This window comes from Rhamphochromis longiceps, linkage group LG12 (assembly GCF_057381845.1).
Source record: "Rhamphochromis longiceps isolate RC_006_pf linkage group LG12, R_longiceps_female_GT1.1, whole genome shotgun sequence".
NCBI lineage: Eukaryota > Metazoa > Chordata > Actinopteri > Cichliformes > Cichlidae > Rhamphochromis > Rhamphochromis longiceps.
Window position 1 is genome coordinate 5952339 of NC_140568.1, and position 9804 is coordinate 5962142.

Sequence of the window (9804 nt, forward strand, 5' to 3'; positions counted from 1 at the left end):
TTCAACATCATATAATACTGTTTTTATGTGTGTTTTTTAGAAGGCTGAAAGATTATATATGTTTTTCTTAAACAGTTTGAAAACATTAATAACAGTCAGTTTCAGTTTCCCTAAGTGTTGTGGTGTATTAGCTTCTGTGCTGGCTGAAGCCTATCAGGGCAAGTCCATTTAGCTCAGAATTCATATGATTACTACCAGTGTTTATTAGAGTAAAAGAAATAAATGTGAGAAGAACATGTGAGTAGTTTCTTTTAAAAAGCCTCATGGCAATGGGGATAAAGACCCTCCTGAACCTCTGAGTCCTGCAGTGCAGTAAGATGACCCTCTCACTGCAGTTCATCTTGTCCTGTGAGGATGCTTAGGTGGCTGTATTTATTGTTCTCCATTTTAGATTACAACTTCTTCCTCATCTGCTCTGCACGATGTCTGACTGACTCAACATCTTTGCAGACTGTCCTGCATTGTTTTGTTTTGTTTTTAGGTCTGGTGAACTCTTTACCACCTCCTTGGTGTTGGTGTTCAGGAGAAGACTGTTGTCATTGCTTCAGTCAGTTAAACAAATCTATACTAGAAAAATTTGCATTTCCTGCGAAAATGCAGTGTGCATGCTGTAAAGCTGAAGCTGTCTGCTGAAAATAGTTGAAAATAGCTGAAGAAGCTGAAGCAATCAAAGTCAGTGTTTAAAAAGTTGTTGAAATTTTAATAACTTTGCAGAACAACATCAAGTTAGCAAAAATGTAATAACTTATCAGAAATGCAATAACTTAGAAGAAACATAACAATTCAGCAGAAATGTTGTAGTTTACCAGAAGCTACAACTTAGCAGAAATGTAATAATTTAGTCAAAAATTAATAACTTGGCAGAAATATTACAACTTACCAGAACTGCTATAATTTTGCAGAAATGTAATTATTAGGAAAAAAATTTATACAGATAACAGTTGAAAACGATGAAGTAACCTCAAAGTTACTTGTTTAACTGTGAAAAATGACCAGAAACATTAGAAAAGAAAGAAAACCAATTCAATTCAATTTATATAGCGCCAAATCACAACAAAAGTCACCTTAAGGCGCTTCATAGATACAGAGAAAAACCCAACAATCATATGACATATGACCCCTATGAGCAAGCACTTTGGCGACAGTGGGAAGGAAAAACTCCCTTTTAACAGGAAGAAACCTCCAGCAGAACCAGGCTCAGGGAGGGGCGGCCATCTGCTGCGACCGGTTGGGGTGAGAGAAGGAAGACAGGAATACCAGCCAACAGATAAACTGATGTGAAACAAAACCAAGGTAAAATTGCAGAATTTACACAGTTGGTGAAATGTAAAAATGGCAACATAAAAACCCCAAACAAACAAACAAAAAAAAACCAAACAACATTTAGTTAATAAATGCACAAGATGATTCGATGATAAATATGGTACCAATCTACAAAATACTGTCGAAATGAAGTCCACATTGTGATATATTTCAGGTGTGGAGAGTCACACAGCTAAACAATCAATGTGCATATTTAAAGAATCAAATAAAGAACATTGTTGTGGAATAAATTACAGTGAATAATAATCACTGCCCTGCGTTAGAGAGTGACTTATGATGAGGTATTAATTGGCTTAACTTTACCTCTAACAGCTTTTCAGATAGTGCTGTGACCAGGGTGAAATCCATCATAAAGTAACTGTAAACAGTAGAACCATTAGCATGAATGTTATGGTTCTACCCTGATCAAAACTCAAGTCAGCTGTGTGACCTTATATAAAATGATAAAGAGGAACACATATAAATGACCTTTATGAACTTTTCAAAATGACTTTATATGTCTGACCCATTATCTATATATATTAGAGCAGATGTGGAAAACCACTGTTAGACCTACTCTATACTAACACAAACACAGTCAAAAATTCATTGCTAGTGTGACATGTGGTCCTTTTTGCCTTTGACCAATGATATGCTGGTTACTTGGACCAGTTTAGTATTTGCTGTCACAGAGGAATGTTAACCATAAATCCAAAAGACAAAACTGAAAAAATATGTTAATTGCAAACATGTTTTTGCTTAGTAAAAGGATTGAAATTACATGGAAACTGTCACCTTAAAGCCTCATTGTAAATATCATCACAAACAGATGTTTTCCACACGGTTAACAAAGCTCCACCACATCCAATCACTGCATATAAATCTAAAAGAAAACAACAACAAATAAAATGTAATTAACACAAGTGAAGTCTAAGGAGCTTGGAAAGAAAAGCGTCTGGACTTCTTTGAGTTCCTTGAAGACGTTTCACCTCTCATCCGAGAAGCTTCTTCAGTTCTAAGGGTCAATGGTGGAGAGTCCCAGATTTAAACCCAGTGGGAGTTTCCCCCCAAAGAGGGACAAAGAACCCCCTGATGATCCTCTACCTAATCACATGAGCCAAGGTGTGAAAGTGGGTGTGGGTCCCAATCAGCCAGGGTTTCGGGTGAGCTCATTGTGAAACCTGGCCCCACCCTATCATGTGATTTCCCGAGGTCAGGAAATCACCCACGCCCACTCCCAGGGTGTGAGTGGACGTTACGGTGTCTGGGGAGGGAACTCAAAACTGGATTATAGATGGCAGACAGTTGGTGTCATAAACCACCGCCTCTGTTTAAAGATGGTCGCTCACAGTGGACGTAAATGGCTTCTTTCACTCCTCCATCTGTCCAAAATGTGAACATTGGCATCCTCAAAGACTGACCTTTGTCCTTTAGATGCAGATGAACTGCTGAGTCTTGTCCCGTGGAGGTGGCTCTTCTATGTTGTGCCATGTGCTTGTGAAGTGGCTGTTTGGTCTCTCCGATGTAGAAGTCTGGGCATTCCTCGCTGCACTGTACAGCGTACACCACATTGTTAAGTTTGTGTTTAGGAGTTTTGTCTTTCGGGTGAACCAGTTTCTGTCTGAGTGTGTTACTGGGTCTGAAGTACACTGGGATGTCGTATTTGGAGAAAACTCTCCTGAGTTTTTCTGATACACCGGCTACATAGGGGATGACAATGTTGTTGTGTCTGTCTTTCTTATCCTCCCTCGCTGGTGTCTGATGTTCTTTTCTGTGAAGCTGGAATGCAGGCACACTGGACGAGCTTATTCTAAAAAATACAGAAAAAGGAACATTTTATTTGTGTTAAGGCCTAAAAACTACAAATAAGTTATACAATGAACAATATTGAAATACCTTATAGGTGCTGCAGGCCATATAACCAGAATCCAGAGCAATCTCACACTCACATGATGGTGAGGAAAGACATGAGCTCTGCAATGAGGTTTGAAGGCCTCAGTTGGGACACGGAAGAACTCAGAAGACAGCAATACCTGCACAGAGAGACAGAGTAGAAAAAGCATAGATTTGTAATCCATAATGTGAATTAAAACTCAAAAAGTGTCAACAAGTATAATCATTTGAGTGTGGAATTATTTATGCAATAAACAGGATTTAAATTAATTAATTGAATTAAAAAACACTGACATTTTTTTTTTAAATCAAAGATAAAGAATCATACCGCTCTCTGCTCTGAGGATCACTGAGCATCTCTGACAGGAAATACAGTTTCCTCAGTATGAGTCATCATTGATGGTCTCAGAGGTGTGTAGTGTGGCAGCATGATGATGGTCTCCAGATCAGGCAGGAGGTCAGGTGATGGGTGTGTCATCTTCTCCATTGAAGACACACTGGTATGGCAGTTCATAACACAGCAGTCTCCTTGTGGCATGTAGTTATCTGTGCAGTCCAGCACTGATGGATCAAGTTTGGCTCAGCAGTTCATGAAGATGGTGTTAAGATGTTGTTGTTTCAGCTGAGGATGGTGAAGTTTGAAGGTTTTGCCACAAAGGAGACTGTGCCGTGTCTGAAAAAATATATCTACAAAACAAGTGCTTTTAACACCACCCACCCAGCTCAGCCCCCAAGTGTCTATGTAATGCTGGTATGGGGTGTCGGTTACTAAGTCTAATTAGTACATAGGGGATGACAATGTTGTTGCATCTGTCTTTCTTATCCTCCCTCGCTGGTATCTGATGTTCTTTTCTGTGCATCTTTGCTGACTTTATAAACGCCCAATTAGGATATCCACACGTTTTGAGTGCTTCCTTTACATGTGTGTGTTCCTTCTTTTTCCCTTCAGGCTTAGAGGGAACATGTTCTGCCGGGGGGGGGGGATGTGTCCTAATTACTCCAAGTTTGTGTTCCAGAGGGTGATGGAAGTCAAAGAGGAGGTACTGGTCCGTGTGTGTGGGCTTCCGGTAAACTTCGATGTTGAGTTTGCCGTTCTCTTCAATGTGCACAGCGCAGTCCAGGAAAAGCAAACAGTCGTCCTTTGTGTCTTCCCTGGTGAACTTGATGTTTTTATCCACGGCGTTAATGTGCGCAGTGAAGGATTCCACTTCTTGCCTTTTGATTTTGACCCAGGTGTCGTCTACATATCTCTACCAGTGGCTGGGTACTCTTCCTTTGAAAGAGCCAAGAGCCTTCCTTTCCACTTCCTCCATGTAAAGGTTGGCTACAATAGGTGACACAGGGGAACCCATGGCACAGCCATGTTTTTGTCTGTAGAAACCCTCGTTGTATTTGAAATATGTAGTGGTGAGGCAGAGGTCTAACAGTGTGCACATCTGATCGGGTGTGAAGTTGGTCCTGTCTTCCAAGGAGCGGTCTTCTTGCAGTCGTTTTCTGACCGTCTCCACTGCCTCTGTAGTGGGTATGCAAGTGAAGAGAGAGACTACATCAAAGGACATCATGAGAACCTTCACAGACATGACACAAGGGAAGACTTTTGATTTAATAACTAAGCTTAAAACAAGTGTTACCTTTGAATATTTGTGGGAAAAATCTGATGCTACCCCAAGAATACAAAGCCACACTGGAAATGATGACAGGCTTGCAGCCCTCTGTCTTCCTGGAGTGAGGTGCCCGATCAGTAGAAGTGAATTGACAGAAGTCAGTGTCTGTAAGAGTGGCCAAACACTGATACTCTGTCCACTTGCGTAGAGTCTAAGAAGCTGGAATGCAGGCACACTGGACGAGCTTGTTCTAAAAAATACAGAAAAAGGAACATTTTTTTTGTCTGTAGAAACCCTAAAAACTACAAATAAGTTATACAATGAACAATGTTGAAATACCTTATAGGTGCTGTGGGCCACATAACCAGAATCCAGAGCAATCTCACACTCACATGATGGTGAGGAAAGACATGAGCTCTGCAATGAGGTTTGAAGGCCTCAGTTGGGACACGGAAGAACTCAGAAGACAGCAATACCTGCACAGAGAGACAGAGTAGAAAAAGCATAGATTTGTAATCCATAATGTGAATTAAAACTCAAAAAGTGTCAACAAGTATAATCATTTGAGTGTGGAATTATTTATGCAATAAACAGGATTTTAATTAATTAATTGAATTAAAAACACTGACATTTTTTTTTATCAAAGATAAAGAATGATACCTCTCTCTGCTCTGAGGATCACTGAGCATCTCTGACAGGAAATACAGTTTCCTCAGTATGAGTCATCATTGATGGTCTCAGAGGTGTGTAGTGTGGTAGCATGATGATGGTCTCCAGATCAGGCAGGAGGTCAGGTGATGGGTGTGTCATCTTCTCCATTGAAGACACACTGGTATGGCAATTCATAACACAGCAGTCTCCTTGTGGCATGTAGTTATCTGTGCAGTCCAGCACTGATGGATCAGGTTTGGCTCAGCAGTTCATGAAGATGGTGTCTGAAAAAATATATCTAACAAAACACGTGCTTATAACACCACCCACCCAGCTCAGCCCCCAAGTGTCTATGTAATGCTGGTATGGGGTGTCGGTTACTAAGTCTAATTAGTGCATCAGAAAGCGGGGGCTACACCTAAAGCCCACACTTTTTGATGTCTTTGTTTATTAGCAGCTTTTTCCAGCTGCTCAGAGAATTCTGACTTGGCCTTTATCCACCCAAACCCAAACCCACCCGGATAAAGGCCAAGTCAAACTCACACACCATACCAGCATTACATAGACACTTGGGGGCTGATCTGGGTGGGTGGTGTTAAACTGTAGTCGGGAACTTTCAGAAAACTATCCATTTACTTCTAAATCAGTTTTTATACATATTCTGTAAGCTGTACTAATGTTTTTCTCTACATAATGTATCATTATAGACATCTCTGGTAGCCTAAAGATAGTTTATAACTTTTGACATTTTTTACCTGTAAAACATGATAAGCAAAAACTCATTCATCACAAAAACTTTTGATTCTACAAAAGCTACTATAATCAAGAAAATATAATTGTCTGTATTTATTCATGTGACCCATAATAAATACCTGCATTTATGTGGGATTTATTTATTTACTATTTCATATTTTCAAGCCCTTGGAGGGGAAGATCTCGTTTGTTGAGCTACATACGTCACAGTAAAAAGATTTAGTCATTTAAAACATGAGAATAAAAGAAATGATGTTGGTTTAATAAATGTTGCAGCACATTTCAGATCAGAGGTGCATGATAGCAGATGTTCTCTGCTCTGCATGAAGTTCAGCAATGATTTGGTGACATGATTAATAACATTGCAATAAGAAAGGGTCTTCTTACAGACAGAGTAGGGAAGACAATTTTTTCAATGAAAAATATTTTTCATGCTCTACAATCAGTAAACTCTGTAACAAACATGATCTGTAATTGTTTCAAAACTCACCAGACGACTTCATGATTGGCTCGAGGACAGGACACAAAACACAGGGTTGTGGTAACTGTAATATGATCTCAGAACACCTGAATATAGACATTTCGGTGGCTGAGAAATAAAAATGAGGTCAAGCAGGGTGTTCTTGTCTGTAGTGCCAGAAGTGATCAGCTGTGAATACCCTCTCGACTGAAACTGCTCCAGAATCTGTTTTCTTCCACTCTGCAACTGGTTCTCATTAAAATCTCCACACACAATTATTGGGTGACAGTCCATTATTTCAAGTGAATCTAAAAGACTTACCAGGTTTTGCATGAATGGTGTCAAACTGTAGTCAGGGGGTCTGTACACAACAGCAATGAGTGCAGGGAATGGAGCCTGAACCTTCAACACTAAAAACTCAAGATCAGTGACATTATGCAGATACTGTTTTACCTGAACCTGAAAATGATTCCTCAAATACACAACAACTCCCCCACCACTTCTGCTGGCCATGTGAGGAAAGTTTGTGTAGGACACATGTCTGTTGCGTTTGAACATGGTGTAGCCGTCCAAATGAAGACTGTCTGCAACAAAGGAGCCTTGAAGGTGAGACTCAGTGAGACACAAAACATCTGCTAAACACATTTCATGATGACTCTTGATGTCACTGATGTGAGATGGCAAACCCTCTGTATTGTGATGGATCAGTGTAAGAGTGTCAAGTCTGCTGGCTGTTTCTCTGACCTGAAGAAGAGGCATCATTTCCTCAACACTGGCTTGTCTCATGGTTTGGAGCGCTGCAGTTACCTCGGGATTGGCGTAAATCTTTTTCTCATCCAAGTCCTGCAAATAGAGTCCACTGAGAGACGTCACCCTGCTGAGAGCAACGTAAGCCATACCTGGTTCAAAAATGTTCTTCATTGAAACTACAGCTGTCTGTGTTGTAAGACCCTGAGTTTTGTGAATTGTGCAAGCGAATGCTAGCTTTACAGGAAACTGTCTGCGTACTGCTCCTTTAAACTTCAGACTCTCCTCTGCTCTCTCAATGTAAACCAGATCATCAGATGCTGCATTAGCACTGCGGTTGTGTCTCATAGGCTGCCGGTTGTCCATCCTGAGCCCCAGTTTAATTATGTGTCCATCATTTTCAGATCTCACCACCTTTACCAGTATACCAAAAGCACCGTTGACCAAACTGTTTAGTGTGTCCAAGTTTCTGGTCAGCATGACTCGAGCTCCTTCAGCAACATTCAGAGTGTCAGGTAAATCATTTCTCCCACCTGTAAATGGTTTGTCTCTTCGTTCCATTCTGCCTGTACATTTATCCTTCTGGAAATCGTCTGCATTGATGATTATGATGTTTGAATGAAGCTTCTTCAGGGTATCTGTGTTGTGGGATTCCACATTCTTGTTGGTGGCATAAATGTGTAAGACCTCAGTTGGACATTCTTCTGGTGCAGTCACAGCCTGTGACAACAAATCTCTGTCACACTGAGAAAGCTCATCTGTCTTTTCTTTGACTCTAATCCTGTTCAGCATCTCTGCAAAGGCCACATCATCTTTCTGACGCATGATCTCGGTTAGAGTGATCATCTGAAAATGCTCCTGCCATAGGTCAATCTGTTCTGGATCGTAAACACAGAGAGGTTTAGACTGTCGCACTGGTGGCAGCTGGTAAAAATCTCCAACAGCTAAAACTGACATTCCACCAAAAGGTCTCTGAGTGCCTTTGATTTGTTTCAGTCTTGCATCCACATAAGCAAAAAGGGGTTTTGAAACCATTGAAATCTCATCAATAACAATAATTTCAGCATTCATCAGCTCAGATCTGACTTCATCCAGTTGGTTACCAAGTCCTTGAATGGGTGGTTTCAGACTCCTGGGTAGTTTCAGTAGAGAATGTAATGTAGAGCCATTGATAGAAAAAGCTGCTGTACCGGTAAATGAAGTCAGTAAAACAGTTGGATTTGATATGTCAGCTTCTTCTGCATTAGCAGGCAGTCTGCTCAGGATCTTTGATGCTTCAGAATGAATACACTTAATCAGATGTGACTTTCCAGTTCCTGCACCACCATTGATATAGAAGAAAAATGGATCTGGGTTCAAACCACAAACTCGCTGAATACACCAGTCTCTTATGGCATAGAACACGCAGGCCTGCTTCTGGTTCAGATTCTGATACATTACACGTACCACGGCTGGATCTACTGCAGGTTGTTCTCTGATGGCTCTGATCTCTGTTACAGCATCAGACTGACGACTGTAGTCGGGGACATTCTCCTGTTCGTTCTCATCATCAGAATGTCTCTCAGGAAGATTCTCATCACATTGCAGCCTCACAACTTCAGATTCAGGAGCCAGGTTACACCATTCATCAATCACAACATCCCTATTTTTTCAAACTCTTCCAGTGCACTCTCAATATCCTCAGAGTTCTTCTCATACTTGTCTTTATTTCTTTTCACAACCCTTTTCACAGACTCACTGTGGTCTGAACATGGAAGTCGTACAAAACCTGAGTTGTAGAAGGACTGATAGGTTTGGAACCCTTGTGGTTTCAGTTCCTGCTCTGATCTGTGTGGAAGGTAAAGTCTCAACAGTCGACCATAATATTGCTCAGGATCTTTTTCCTGTGAACAGTGGTAATATCTGATTATAGCTGGTTTATCATTCTTTCGCCTTTGTACAAATCCAAGCTGGTTTAGAAGAGGAAGCACATCTTTTCCTTCATTTGGACCACTCACCAACCTGCACAAGGCAGCAAAATCAGCCAGTGACATTTCCTCATATTCTGGGGTCTCAGGTCTGCATTTGTATTTATCACTCAAACTTGTCATCCAAATATTACAACTGTCGTGTGTTGTGCTTTCCAGGAAGCTCATGGGCCGACTCATTTTTACTGGGTTATCATCTGTTGGTACAAATACAACACTGCGGGAACATTTTTTCATTTTTAGGCCACAGACTCGAGTCACACACTCCTGTGCGCTGATTTCTCTCTTTTTTGAGTAAGCCTGCATCACAGCTCTCATTTCATCACACTCATTGACGGTGTTCTTATCAGAGTTGTCAATAACTGTCTTCAGGTATTCAGAGAGGCCAGATTCTTTCTTTGTTATATATTTACAGAGGTATTCTATA

The 9804-nt window shown here is 40.7% G+C and overlaps 1 long non-coding RNA gene across 2 annotated transcripts; it reads right to left on the bottom strand.

The window, feature by feature from the left end:
* Window positions 1-951: 951 nt before the first annotated feature.
* Window positions 952-6531, bottom strand: LOC146656684 (uncharacterized). Of its 2 annotated transcripts, none has more exons than XR_014913948.1 (3): window positions 5460-6531; window positions 5139-5275; window positions 952-3112 (listed from the first exon to the last, which is right to left on the bottom strand). It is a non-coding gene; the product is annotated as an uncharacterized LOC146656684 (long non-coding RNA). The 2 variants fall into 2 exon arrangements; XR_014913949.1 differs by lacking the exon at window positions 952-3112 and adding an exon at window positions 4833-5049.
* Window positions 6532-9804: the final 3273 nt, after the last annotated feature.